Genomic DNA, 13,886 nt, shown 5'->3' on the forward strand with positions numbered 1-13,886 from the left:
TAAAGAAGTTGCCTTACTTTGACGAGACGTTTGAAAAATTATGAAAACTATCCCATTCATAATCGTATCAAAAACAATATTTAAGAATGAATTTAAGCAAGGAAGTGAAAAATCTATACAATGAAAACTTTAAGACTTTGCCTAAAGAAATCAAAAGACACACAACAAATGAAAAGACATACCATGTTCATGGATTGGAAGATTTACTATTGTTAAAACATCCATAGCATGCAAAGTCATCTACAGATACCACTCAATCCCCCTCAAAATACCAAAAAGCGTTCTTCATAGAAATAGAAGAACCAATTCTAAAATTCACATGGAACCACAAAAGAATAGCCAAGGCCATCCTGAGAAAAAAGAACAAAGGTATCAGCTTCCTGATTGCAAACTATACTACAAATCCATGAGAGTAAAAAACAGACACATAGAACAATGGAACAGAATAGAAACCCTAGAATTAAATCCAGGCATATATGGTCAACTATTACTTGACAAGGGAGCCAAGAAAATCCAGTGGGGGAAAGGATATTCCCTTCAACAACACAGTAGTGGAAAAACTGAAGAAACGCATGCAGAACAATGAAATTGGACCTCTATATCATGCTACTCACAAAAAATTACCTCAAAGACTTAAACATAAAATGATATGATAAAATGTCTAGAAGAAGTCATGGAGAAGAGGTTCCTTGACATTGGTCTTGGCAAGGAGTTTTTGGACATGACACCAAAAACACAAATTGGACTACATCAAACTCAAGAGCTGCTGCACAGCAAAATAAACAGTTTAAAAAAAATTAAGACAGCCTACAGAAGGGAAGAAATTTTTTGCAAACCATGTATTATTACTAACCCTCACATATAAGGGTTAATATCCAAAATGTATTTTGAACTCCTACAACTGAAAAAAATAATTTGATTAAAAAGTGGGCAGAACTAAATACACATTTCTTTCAGAGGACATCAAAGTGGCCAACTTTGGCATATGAAAAGATGCCCAACATCACAAATTATCAGAAAATGCAAATGAGAATCATGAAATATCACCACACACCTGTTAGAATGTCTTTCCTCAAGAGGGTGAAACAACAGCTGCTGGTGAGGATGTGGTGAAAAGGCTGGACCAGTTTATATTCCCACCAACAGGGTATAAGGGTTCTTTTGCTTTGGAAAACAATATAGAGCTTCTTCAGAAAATTAAAAACAGACCTACTCTACAATCCAGAAATTCCACTTCTGAGGTATGTACCCAAAGGAAATAAAAACAGGTTTTCAAAGAGATATCTGCCCTCCCATGTTCACTGCAGCATTCTTCACAACTGCTAAGATAGGTAAACAACCTAAATGCCCCCAAACAAATGAATGGGTACAAAAATATGTGGTATATATACACAGTGGACTATTTTTCAGACACAAGGAGGATATCTTACCTTTTGCAACAACATGGATGAACCTTGAGCACATTATGCTTAAGTGAGATGTCAGAGAAACAATTACTTTATGATATCATATATGGTATTTAAAAATGTCAAACATAAAAACACAGAGGGTCAAATGATGGTTACCAGGGAATGGAGGGAGTGTGGGGATAAGACTGAAGTTGTTTAAGCTTACAAACTTAATTAGTAACTAAGCTGTAGAGATCTATTCACTATACTGTGCATTAAAGACAACAATATTGTATTATGATAATGCAATGTGAATATTGTATTATGATAATGCAATGTGATAAATATCACTGGCATGGCAATCATAATAGAATATATAAATGTATCAAAGTAACATGTTGTATACCTTAAATCTACACAGTGTTAAATATATTCAATGAAAAAAAACAAAATTTAAAGAAAAGGCAATTAAGAGAATGATGCATGAATAAGTAGGGAATATCGATAAAAAATATAAAAAGAAACCAGTAGAAAATGTGGACCTGAAAAATATAATAGCTGACATGAAAACCTCTGGAAGAGTCCAACAACAGATTTGAGCAGGCAGAAGAAAAATCAGCAAACTTGATTATAGGGCAATTGAAACTATCAACTCTGAGTAGCCGAAAAAAATAAGGAACAAAGGAAAATGAGCAGAACCTAAGGGACATATGGGGCACCATTAAGGGTATCAACATATGCATTATGGAAGTCACAGAATAAGGAGAGAATGAAAGAAACAGAAAAAATGAACTAATGGACAAAACTTCCCAAATGTGGTGAAAAACATATACATCCAAGAAGCTCAATGAATTCCAGGGAAGGTAAATTCAAAGGGATGTGCACTAAGACCCACTGTATTCATGGTATAAAAAGACAGAGGATCAGCTTGTCTCAAACAAGGAATCTTCAATAACATTAACAGAAATCATGGAACCCAGAAGGCAGTAGGATGATAAAGTGCAAAAAGAAGAGAAAAAACAAAGCAAAACAAACAGCTACCAAAAATGAATTCTATATCTGGTAAAACTGACCTTCCAAAATGAAGGAGAAATTGAGACATTCGCAGATAAAAGAAAGCTGGGGAATTTCATTACTAAAGAGAAATGCTAAAGAAAGTCCTACACTTTGAAACCGAACGACTCCTGATATTAACATAAAGCAACATGAAAAAGTGAAGATCTCTGGTCACGATACCTACTATAGGTAAATTAAAAAGCTAGATTTATTGTAGGTTTATTTTGAAACTCCCCTTTTTTGTTTTCCATATGATTTTAAAATGTAAATGCATAAAACATGAATTATAAATCAATGTCAATGGCACAAAAACATTAAGATTCAATTTGTAATCATAACCACGTAAAGGAGGGGGACGAAGCTGTAAAAGTGCAGAGTTAATATATTTTATTGAAGCTAATTTGGTATTAAACGAGATTGGCATAATTTAGAATTTTAATGCAGTTACCACAGTAACCATTAAGAAAGGAACGAAAAATATATACAGGCAAGGAAATTAGGAGGGAGTCAAAATGGTGCACTAGAAGAATATCTCACAGGAAAATAAAGCAGTAGTGGAGGAATCGAGGGACACAAAGTAGACAGATAGAAAACAAAGAGCGGAATGGCAGAAGTCCTGCAATATTAGTAACACTTTCCATGTAAGTGGACTTAATTCACCAAGTGAAAGAGCAAGGCAGAATGGGAAAAATTTATCTAATGACATGCTGTTTTCAAGAGATTCACTTAAGACCTAAAGACAGCAATAGAATGACAGTAAACGTATGGAAAAACAATATATGCCATGCAATAGAAATCAGAAGACTTGCAGTGACTACACTAATAATAGACAAAAGAGATTATTAAGGTAAAAATTGTTGTAAGAAACAAGGGCATTATTTATTGATAAAAGGGTCAATTCATCATAAAATGAAACAATTCCAAACTTATACTAACCAAAAACAGAACACAAAATATATAAAGCAAACTTTGATAGAACTTAAAAGAGAAATACTTCTACAAAAATAGTTCTACTTCAATACTCTTTCAATAATAGACAAAACAGCTAGATGGATAATCACTCAGGAAATAGAGAACTTAAACAACGTTGTAATCTGACTAGGCCTAAAGGACACACTACCCAAAAACAGCAGAATAGACATTCTTCTCAAGTGCACATGGAACATTGAGCTTTTCCATATGTTAGACCTTGAAACAATTATCAACAAACTTTAAAAGATTGAAATCATGAAAGGTATCTCCTATAACCATAATGTAATAAAGTTAACAAATCAGTTAGCAGAAGGAAAACAGGAAGCTAAGCTACCTACTCTTAAATAACCCAATGGGGCAAAGAAATTGTTAGGGAAATTAGAAAATATTTTGGCACAAACAAAATTAAAAATACAATCTCCCAAAACTTATGGGGTACAGCACAAGCAGTGCTCAGAAGGAAAGTTAAAACCATAAATTACTCCATTCAAATAAATACCTACGTGTACACCTAATGGAACTAGAAAGGGAAGAGAAAACTAATGATCAGGTCAGAGATAAATGTAATAGAATATAGAAAAACAATATAAAGAAACAACAAAATCATGAGCTAATTCTTTGAAAGGATCAACAAATTAAGCCTTTAGCTAGACTTAGGAAAAAAGACACAAATAATAAATATCAGAAAAGTGTGTATATTATCAACCTTACAGAAATTAAAAGGATTATAAGAATTCACTATGAAAACTTGTAGGTGAACATATTAAATAATGTAGAAGAAATAGACAAATCCCTAGAAACATACTAGAAATCGCCAAAACTGACTAAAGAAGAAACAGAAAAATTTAACAGTCCTATAAAACAGATGGAATCAGTAACAAAAACATGGCAACAAAGAAAAGTCCAGGACCAGATGATGACATGGGTGAATACTACCAAACATTTTAAGGAGAGTTAACACCAATCATGCTCAAAAAACTTCCAAAATATAGAAGAGGGAATACTTTCTAACATTTTCTATGGGGTCAGCATTTTGTTAATGCAGGAAAATATACCACAAATTGAACCCAACAGCACGTTAAAAGGATTCTACACCAGAACCAAGTGAAGTTTATCCTAGGAAGACATGGGTTATTCATGATAAGAAAGCCAATGAATGTGACACACCACATTAACGAAGGAAAAAACAAAATAAAATTACATGATCATCTCAGTAGAGAAAAGGCATTTAACAAAATTCAACATTGTTTCATTATAAAAGCACCCAGAAAACTAGGAATAAAAGGGAATATGCTTAAATGAAAAACCCACAGCATGAAACTTAATAGTGAAAAATTGAAACCTTTCTCCCTAAAATCAGAAACAAGACAGTTTTGATGCTTACTTTTACCACTGCTATTTGACATTGTACTGGAGGTCCTATCCAGAGTAATTAAGCAAGAAAAAATAATAAAAGGCATCCAAATTATAAGTAAAGTAGTAAACTCTATTTTCAGATGAAATGATTCTATATATAGAAAGTCCCAAAGAATACACACACACACACACACACACTACTAGATCTAATACACAGATTCAGCAAAGATGTAGGATGCAAGATCAACATATAAAATCATTTTGTTTTCTAGACACCAGTGATAAGCAATCCAAAAAAGGAAGGTTAAAAACCAATTACATTTACAATAGCATCCAAAGGAATCAATATCTACAAATAAATGTAACCAAAGAGATATAAGACCTGGATACTGAAAGCCAGGAAGCACTGCTGAAGGAATGATGACTTAATTAAATGAACAGACATCCCACATTTATGGACTGGAAGACAATATTGTTAAGAAGGCAATCACCCTGAAGCAATCTGGTAGTTCATCCAACAGTGCAACGTGGAATTGCCATATGACCCGGCAATTCCACTCCTAGGTATTTAGTTAACTGGAGTGAAAATGTGTCCACACAGAAGTGTGTCCATGAATGTTCATAGCAGCATTATTCACAATAAGCCAAAAGGTAGAAACAGCTCAGGTATCCTTCAAGATACATAAATGATGGCATAGGTACAAGGCCCTATTATTCAAGCATGAAAGAGGGGGATGAATTACAGTCCTGATACATGCTGCAACTTGGGTGAACCTTACAGACATTCTGCTAAGTTAAAGAAGCCAGATCCAAATGGTCACAAATTGTATGACTTCTTTCATTTGAAATATCCAGAATAGACAGAGATAGAAAGCAGATTTGTGACTGCCAAGGGATAGGGTGAGGGGAGGGGGGAGAATGGGAGGGATTATTATAGGGGTGAATGGAGTTTTCTTCTGGGTGATAAAAAAAAAAAAAATTGACACTAGAGAGAGATGGTGATTGCACATTGTGAAGGTACTGTCTCTGAACCACACTCAAATGTTTAATTGTATATTATATGATTATTATTGAATTATATATTATTGAATTACACCTCAATAGGAGAAAACTGATTTTTAAGCAATAATCATTAAATAAATCAAAATGGAAAATTGTCGTGAATGCAGTGGAAAGAACAACAAAATGCAGCTCAAATCTAATCCAGTCCAACTCAATGAAAGCTGAATTCAGAGAGTAATTTATAGCCTTAAATGACTCAGTAATGAAAAAAAAAGGAAAACCCTTCTTTTAATACCCTATTAAGCAATTAGAGGAAAAAACAATTTTTAAAATTAGGGAAAAATAATTACCAACGATAGAACTATGATTATTGCAAAGAATATAAAATAATAAGAGAAACTCAAAATCTGTTTCTTTGAAAAAAATCATTATAAAATAATCATGGAACCCCACCAAATAGCATTTATAAAAATAAATTCCAAATGGATAAGACTTTATGTAAAAACCTATCAATATTTTAAAATAAAAAAAACGATATGACTAATAGAGGGATTAGAAAAATGTTTTCTGCCTCGATTAAAAGATAAAAATTCTCTACAGAAGAAAATACAGCTTATTTGCATAAATACTCTATACACTAAACATGTATAAACATATATAATGCTATACAGATAAAGATGCTCACATGTAATGATTATCTGAAATGTTTTTATACAAGAACACTTTTGTGCAGAGAAGAGGCCATGAACACAAGGAGAAATAGGCATATCGGCAGAGTTTCGGGGATCCATGGGGAAGAAGATGGCTTGGTTCTGAGCGCAGTTTTCCAGCTTCAGGCATCTCCTAATATAAGTAACTGGAGTTGCTAAATTAGGCCACAGCCTCAAGTGTACAAATGCTGATCTTTCGGGTCTGTGTAAGTGTGGCATGTCACAGCCGAGCAGGTACCTCATCTGAAAGCTGGGGACCAGGCTCATCCTGGGAAGTGATGGTCAAGGGCAGAAAAGGTCACCAGGGCCTGAAGGGATACTTCCCATCACACCTGGCACCATGTGATGGCCAAGGCTTTTCCAACCCCCCACCCCCGGACCTTCAGAAACGAATATCCATGACATGTGTTCTTTTCTTCTCTATTTCCATGAACTGAATTTTCTAGATGGTTCCCACAGTGAGGTACTGTTCAGGCCCCAAGCCTTTGCCTGTTGACCACCATCTAGGGAAACACCACACAAGGAAACTTGCACGGTTTGGGTCCAGCCTTAAGGCAGAAGGGGCCAAGGCACCTGTTCCTTCCTTCTCACTGCCAACCTCAGCATCATATGCCCTGGGTGGTCCCTCAGGGAACTGGGTGGATCCACGCCACTTTCCTACTGTTAGCGTGCATCATCTGAACCTCTCCTCCTGGAAGCTTTGTGGGCTCTTGGGAAGAGTGGGGAACTGCTAGTATCCCCTTACCTGTGACCACCTGGTGGGCACACCTTAATGAGCCTCTAGCTGCCACAAAAAGCCCTCAAAGATACCACTAACAATATCAATTAACGCAGATGGATGCAAGCAGTATAAATACTGAGAACAATTCAGTGTGTCCACAGTGAAGCAATTACAGAGAATATCGTAAATTAAAACAAAAAGAACACTTACAACCAGGAACAAGAAACACATCCTAATAGGCAAGTGAGCCAAACATGTAAATAAATAATATTTATGGGGGAGCACATGCAAACACACAAAAAATGGGATAATGCAAATTAAAGATCTCTCTCTGTAATATATATATACATATAAACATATAAATTTAGTAGATTGGCAAAAAATTTTGTGAAACAATCTGACAGTAACTAATAAAAGTGAAACAAACCCACATGGTGAGGTGAGGCAATCCCGGTAGTGGGGTTCTCTCTCCCATGGGGAATGTACACTTATTACAATATTAGTTAAAATGACAAAAAATGGAAACAAAGGGAATTCACTTACACAGAATGGTTGAAAAAATTGTATCTGATATGAAGCCAAAATGAAGAGTTAGAATCACACATTTTGCATTTGTGTGGTAAGAACACTTAACGCGAGATTTATCCTTTTAACAATTTTTAAGTGTGCGGGACAGTGTTATTAACTGTAGGTAAAGTGTTGTACAGCAGCTCTCTAGAGAGTATGCATCTTGCATAAATGAACCATACCAGTGGAGAGTTACGCTTTTTGAGAGGACAGAGTGACATTTGCCGATTTGGAACACGGTGATAACATAACTCAAGATCAGATCCTGGATTCATACCCTGTGACTCTGAGCAAGTTTCTCTCCATTTCTCTCTCTCTTTTTTTTTTTTTTGGCAAAAATCCATAGAATCTTATTGCCTGGCTTGTAGAATTGTTGGTAGGATTTCATAATATAAGCAAATCACCACAAAGTGTTCCTGGGAAGGGCAAACATCAAATACATTTATAGTTTTATTTTTGTTGTGAAAAATACAACTCTCATTCTGAGGCTGTTTAGTTTCAGATGAATGAAAAAACCCAAAACCCCAAAATGCACTGGACACACATTAACACGAGATTTTGTTCTTTGCTTTCAAACCTCATGTCAAGCCAGGCAGGAGGAACATTTCACCACCACACATCTCAATGTTGCCAACCAGGAGATGTGAATTTTAACACTCTCGCCTATTGTTAAACATTGTATAAGAAGTATTTAAATAAAGCCTTTTCCAGAGTGATGGAGATCGCTTAATATTTGAAATTCATTAAGTATTCCATTGAAGGCACAATGAAGGAGACTTTGCTGAACCGAACCAATCAGTCTGAATGAAGCCTTCACACTAGAACCTTGAGCTTGTTAAAGCATCCTCTACCTTAATCTGCTGAAATAAAAGGTATAGATTCCCCATCTCATGAGTTCACAGACTTTCTTAAGTTGACGCTTAGGTTCCATTTGAGACACATAATACAAAAAAATAAAAGGAAATAAACTTGACTCTTGTCCTACATGTTATTTTCTCTACTTACATTAACAGACTGTCAGCCAACATCAACCAAATCGATAGAGGATTTGGGGCTTGAACAAAGTGTTTTGACATTACACATGACAATTATGCCACTTCTATTACTCTATTCTGTTCCATAAAAATATCAGTAAATACTGTGCAGTCACTCTTCCTGATGATATCAATACAGTGATACACAGGGAGAGAAAATGGGATGGTGGGCATGCCTGAGTAGGGATATCAAAACTCTTTAAGGACTACCAAAGACTAAGAAAACATAGTATCAAAATATGTTCAAACCCACCAAATTGCATATATTACATATGTGAAGTTTCTGTATATAAATTGCATCTCAATCAAGTTACTTTAATCAGAAAATATTAATATATGGAGACCCAGCTAATTAATGACACTTAGAAATAGTGTCCCTGGTTGATTGACTAGAGAAGGTTTTAATATTGTTTAAATGTCCATACTACCCAAAGCAATCTACAAATTCAGTGCAATCCCTATCAAAATTCCAATGGCATTTTTCACAGAAATAGAATAATCCTAACATCTGTATGGAACCACAAGAGATCTCAAATAGCCAAAGTAATCTTGAGAAAGAACAAACTTGGAAGCATCACATGCCTTGATTTCAAAGTATATTACAAAGCTATAGTAATCAAAACAGTATGGTATTGACATAAAAACAGACACATAGATCAATGGACCAGAATAGAGAGCCCAGAAATAAACCCATGCATATACAGTCAATTAATTTACAACAAAGGAGCCAAAAATACACAACGGGAAAAAGACAGTATCTTCAATAAACGCTGTTGGGAAAACCAGACCAGTATCTCACGTCATGAACAAAAGTTAACTCAGAATAGATTAAAGGCTTGAACATAAGACCTGACACCATAAAACTCTTAGAAGAAAACATAGGTGGTAATAAGCTCCTTGACATTGGTCTTGGTGATGATTTTTTGGATTGCACACCAAGAGCAAAGTTAACAAAAGCAAAAATAGACAAGTGGGACTACATCAAGCTAAAAAACTTCACAGCAAAGTAAACCATCAAGAAAGTGAAAGGCAATCCTCAGAATGGGGGGAAAGAGCTGCAAATCATTTATCTGATAAGGGGCTAATACCCAAAATACATAAAGAACTCCTACAACTCATTAGCAAGAAAAGAATCTAACTGAAAAATGAGCAAAGAATCTGAACAGACGTTTTTCCAGAAAAGACACACAGATGGCCAGTAGAGCCATGAAAAGACCTTCAACATCACTAATCATCAGGGAAATGCAAACCAAAACCACAATGAGAGATCACTTCAAATCTATCGGAATGGGTTTTATGGAAAGAAAAAACAAACAAGAAACAAGTATTGGTAAGGATGAGGAGAACAGGGAACCCTTGTGCACTGTTGTGGGGAGTGTAAATTTGTGCAACATAGAGATTCCTCCAGAAAAGCACAAATAGAACTAGCATATCACCCAGCAGTCCCACCTCTGGGTATCCAAAGAAAATGAAAACACTAATGTGAAAGGATAGAGCCACCCCCAAAGTTCACTGCAACTTTATTTACAATAGCCAAGATATGGGAACAACCTAAGTGTCCATCACTGGTTGAATGGATAAAAAAAGATGTGCTATACACACACACACACACACACGAATATTATTCAGCCATAAAAAATATAAAATTTTGTCATTTGTGACAACATGGATGGACCTTGAGGGCATCATGCTAAGTGAGATAAGTCAACAGAGAAAGACAAATACCACATGATCTCACTTATATACATGGAATCTAAAATAGAAAAAAACCAAAACCAACCAAACAAAAAACAAAGCTCACAGATACAGAGGACACATTGCTGGTTTCCAGGGGCAGAGGGTTGGTGGGGAGGGGTAGGTGGAATGCGTGAAGGGGATCAAAAGGTACAAACTTCCAGTTATTAAAAAGAGGAATGTAAGGTGCAACATGGTGACTGCAGTTAATAATACTGTTTTGCATATCTGAAAGTTGCTAAGAGATTAAATCTTAAAAGTTCTCATCACACAAGTCCTGGACTGAAGAACTTTGCACAGATTTGTGGGTATCAGCTATAGTTAAATGTATGTAGCACACAGTGTCCCAGGCACTGTTCTAAGCAGTTTATATATACTAATTCATTCAGTTCTAAACATACAAAACCATGAAGTCAAGCTATTATTGCCCCCATTTAAAGATGTGGAAACAGTCTCAGAGAGGCTGGTCACTTGTTTTCGTCCCAGCTGGAAGTGATGGAGGTAGAATCTGGTCCTCAGAAGTCTACCTCGAGAGCCTGTACTTTCAACTACCACGTAGCACTGATTTATCTTTTTTTTTTGCGGTACGCGGGCCTCCCATCGCTGTGGCCTCTCCCATTGCGGAGCACAAGCTCTGGACGCGCAGGCTCAGCAGCCATGGCTCATGGGCCCAGCCGCTCCGCGGCATGTGGGATCTTCCCGGACCAGGGCCCAAACCCGTGTCCCCTGCATCAGCAGGCGGACTCTCAACCAATGCGCCACCAGGGAAGCCCTGATTTAACCTTTTGATGGCCTGACTTTCATCATCCTCACAAACTTTTCCACATGCCTAAAGAGAGTATATGAAAAGAAGATACATTGAAACTTACTAAAAACGATGGCTACTTTTCATTTGAGTATGTAAATGTATTGAACACTATGTCATGTACTTTGCATAAATATTTAATTCCAGTGACAAAACTAAGAGGTTATTAATATTTTCATTTTCAGGTAGGACCACCGAGAATGACGCTACTTGGAATTACAGTACAATGTGGCACAACCTATATTTGAAATTAGTTCAATGCAACTCCAAGCTTAAGATTTTAACCTTTATAAGAATAGGCTTGGAGGTCACTCCAGCCTTTTTGGAAGGAAGGGAGAATGGTGGTGGTTTCATAGGAATCGGTGCTCCTCAAAATATTATTTCCGCATTGCTAGTAGCATTAAAACTCCCTCTAATATCTAAAAAGAGCTGCGCCTTTTCTCTACAAAGGGGAAACCAGGAGACTGCTTCTGTTTTCGGGGGTCTGGGATAGGAATGAAAGCCAATGCGAGCAACACGTGCATGGGTAGAAAGGAGAATAGTGGGCCCATCTTGGATGGAAGAGATTACAATGGGGACAAAGTCACTGGTGGGGAACCCCCGTGTGCCTTTGGGAACTCTCTCCTCATATTCCTTATTCCAAACTTCCCACCACTCCTTTGTCCCCTGTCTATGCCCCTCCACCACCAACCCGTTACATCCCTGCTCTGTTTGTGACAGAGAACAGACCCGACTCCACGTTGGATCTATTCCTTTAGCTCTGACCTCTGTGATCTGTCTCCTGTGCTTAGTCATGCTGGCTCTGCACTTTATAAAGGAACATTACCTATAGCCTGAAATATACATAATAGCCCTTTCTCAAGGCTTTGCTTCCCAGGCTTGATCTTTAAAGGCAAGATCATTCATTAAAGGCAATTTCTATTCATATAGAGCTACAAAGTTGCAGAACAGAAAATAACATGTGTCTTGTTACAGGTTTACAGGAACATTTTGACCAGACCTACACAGACAGCAGCGGGAGCAAAGGATTATCACACCCCCTCCAGGGTCCGGCCAGCACCAAGGAGTCTGCAGCAACCAGCCTCGCCATCTACCTTTCTAGTATAGAAGAAGCCTGAAGTCTCACCCCGGTCAGATAGTTCTTTGGGACACGAGTCCGCCCACCCACCCGCCATCTTCTCGGTCTGCTGGCTTTCTGATAAAGTCGCTGTTTCTTGCCCCAACACCGTGTCTCTGGATTTACTGGCCTGTCATTTGGCGGGCAGGACGAGCTCGGACTCAGTAACACACTGAGGAGCTAGAACCTCTTCCACAGGGAGGAGATAGAAAAACGGGGCCAAACAAAGACTGGATGTGTGTCTCACATTCACAGTGGGGACAAACATACCTTTTTCCCCCGAGACACATCGTTTTTGTCACTCCTTTCATTCCATATGTATTTATGAGTGTCTCCCACATACCAGGCACTGAGGCCGGTGATAGACAAAGATATATCACAATTTCAGGGTTGGAAATACCCCAGACAACAAACTAACTTGCCTTTCAGACTCTCGGCAAGCATTTCAGAAAGATTTTTTTTCTTTTATTCAAATGCTCATGAATCTGAATCGCCGGGTATACACCTGAGAGACCCAGTGAAGAATATGTGTTGAATCTGAATATGTATTTTCCACCCCAAAAAGAACAGCACTATGAGGTTTATGAAGCACAGGGGGAGCTGATGGGGGAGTGGTGGATTCTACAGCCCTGGCAGGCACACGGGCGGACTCAGGGCGATTGCCAGATGATAATAACTTCTTCCATTTGGCCAGAGGAATACTTCTTAAGGGAGCAAAGTGTCACTCTGTACAGTGTAAAAATCTCGAACTAGTTTTGTTTGCTTGTCTTTCTTTTTGCTTCCTTAAACACTTGAGATGAAAACCGCGGAAGACAAAACTGTTTCTGATAGGATGCCATCCTCCAAAGATTGAAAGTATCACATCAATATTGCAACACAAGTGGTGTCAGGAAATGGAGCAGAGTTTGCGCCTGTATACAAGACTTGACACAGTATCGAAATTTTTAGTTACTGTGTTTCTGGAAGGGAAAGGGCAACATGGCAATAACTCTACAAGCAAATTAATGAGCATTCTGTCCCTCTGACAAGCAACTACAATCATTACACGGGAGGAAAGAAACAACCCAACTCAGAAATGCACCTGCAGACTTCTGTTTTTATACTAAGAGATTCTATATTACAGTGTTGGTTGTTGATGAGGAGGTAGCAAAGCGTTTTTGCTTTTGAAAACTCTTGTCTATTTTTTAAGCTTGCTTCTTGAGCATTAACTTTTTAGTTGTCTCAACTTCCAGAAAACCAGAAAGGAGGCAGAAAAAGAAGCAAAAACTTGGGAAGGAGGTTTAGATTTTTGACATATCTATTTTGTTTCTGAATTGAATTATCATTAAAATTGTTCCTATTTATCATTAACATTTGTAGAAATGTGTTCTCTGGTTGTAGATTTATTATTCATTTACTTATCAATTTATTTTTTTACCTACTCA

General features: G+C 37.2%; 1 protein-coding gene and 1 long non-coding RNA gene across 2 annotated transcripts in view; one reads left to right on the forward strand and one right to left on the reverse strand.

Annotated features, from left to right (window-relative positions):
* LOC307179632 overlaps nucleotides 1-13,828 on the forward strand; it is a 142,124-nt gene extending 128,296 nt beyond the window's left edge. The window contains exon 6 of the long non-coding RNA XR_013825459.1: nucleotides 12,321-13,828. This is a non-coding gene — a long non-coding RNA (uncharacterized lncRNA). The remainder of the gene's footprint in view (nucleotides 1-12,320) is intronic.
* LOC307179631 (CUB and sushi domain-containing protein 1-like) overlaps nucleotides 1-13,886 on the reverse strand; it is a 958,766-nt gene that overhangs the window by 12,884 nt on the left and 931,996 nt on the right. The window lies entirely within an intron of this gene.

The sequence above is a fragment of the Stenella coeruleoalba genome (genome assembly GCF_951394435.1).
Source record: "Stenella coeruleoalba genome assembly, chromosome: 21".
Lineage (NCBI taxonomy): Eukaryota > Metazoa > Chordata > Mammalia > Artiodactyla > Delphinidae > Stenella > Stenella coeruleoalba.